The sequence below is a fragment of the Pseudorca crassidens genome, chromosome 5 (genome assembly GCF_039906515.1).
Source record: "Pseudorca crassidens isolate mPseCra1 chromosome 5, mPseCra1.hap1, whole genome shotgun sequence".
Taxonomy (NCBI): Eukaryota; Metazoa; Chordata; class Mammalia; order Artiodactyla; family Delphinidae; genus Pseudorca; species Pseudorca crassidens.
In genome coordinates, this window is record NC_090300.1 from 16502071 (window position 1) to 16503275 (window position 1205).

The 1205-nt window shown below is 45.3% G+C and overlaps 1 non-coding gene across 1 annotated transcript; it reads right to left on the reverse strand.

Moving 5' to 3' along the window:
• Positions 1-721: 721 nt before the first annotated feature.
• On the reverse strand, positions 722-828 carry LOC137225681 (U6 spliceosomal RNA). Its single transcript, XR_010943982.1, has one exon. It is a non-coding gene; the product is annotated as a U6 spliceosomal RNA (small nuclear RNA).
• Between the last annotated feature and the right edge of the window lie 377 nt (positions 829-1205).

Consider the following 1205-nt stretch of genomic DNA (forward strand, 5'->3'; position numbering starts at 1 on the left):
TGTAGGCCCAGACCAGTAGCATCAGTGTCATCTGGAAGCCCATTAGAAATGCAGAATCTCAGGCCCCACTCTAGTACTACGGAATCAGAATCTGCATCTTAAACAAGGATCCTCCACAAATCCTTTCTATGCCCATGAAAATTAGAGACACATCCAAATTGTCCTCACCCATGTCCAACTTGCCCACACTGCATATTTCTGTGCACTGTATTCCCCTCAACAGTCTGCTTCCGACTTTTGCTCCTGCTTTCTCAAGATATATTTGACATGTAACGTTGTGTAAGGTTAAGGTGTACACTAAGAGAATTAAACTAATAGGTCATTAGTCTGTGGTGGCTCTGATGCTGATGCAGCCAACATCAGCAAACCAAAATCTAATCCTATAAATGCCTCGAGGTTACGGAATTGAAACCTAGGGACAACCGAGCACAAACTGCCAATCAGGCTTGAAGCTGCAGCCAGTCAATGATTTCCTCACTGTGCTTCCGCCTTTTCTCTGTAAAGGATCTTCCTGAGCTCCTGTCAGTGGAGGCTCCTCACCACTTCTGATTTAACGCCACTCCATTCAAATCTATTTTTGCTCAATAAACTCTTAAATTGTTCAATATGCCTTAGTTTATCTTTTACCATGTACAAGGTGATGATTTGATACATGTACATCATGATTTGATACACTTACCACAATAAGGTTAGTGAGCGCATGCTCACCTCACAGTTACCGTAAAATATGGAACACGTCACAGAATTGCACGTCATCCTTAGGCAGGGGCCATGCTGCCCTCCTCTGTGTGGGTCCAGTTTCAGCCTATGTCCTCCCAGAGGGAGCACCCTACCTCCAGCTAAGCCCATTTCCTGTTCTCTTCTAATTCTCTAACTGCCACACGAATTCTTCACTGGCCTTCACTCTAATGTTCCCCGTCTCTCCTCCCATTAGATCAAATAACAAGGTGGGAAGGAAGAAAGGAAGGGAGGGAGGGAAGGGAGGAACGTGGAGGGAAGGAAGGGAAGGAGAAGGAAGGATGGAAGAAAAGAAAAAAGGCAGGAAGGAGGGAAGGAAGACAGAGTGAGAAGCGCTTAGGGAAGGAGGGAGGGAGACCCAGTTTTCATGGCTCCATGTGTTGCAGGAGCTCATGAGCTCTGTTTCAAATACACTCATGCAAATATATCCCATCCCCTATTTCCATTTTAAAATGAAGCAGTGCCTT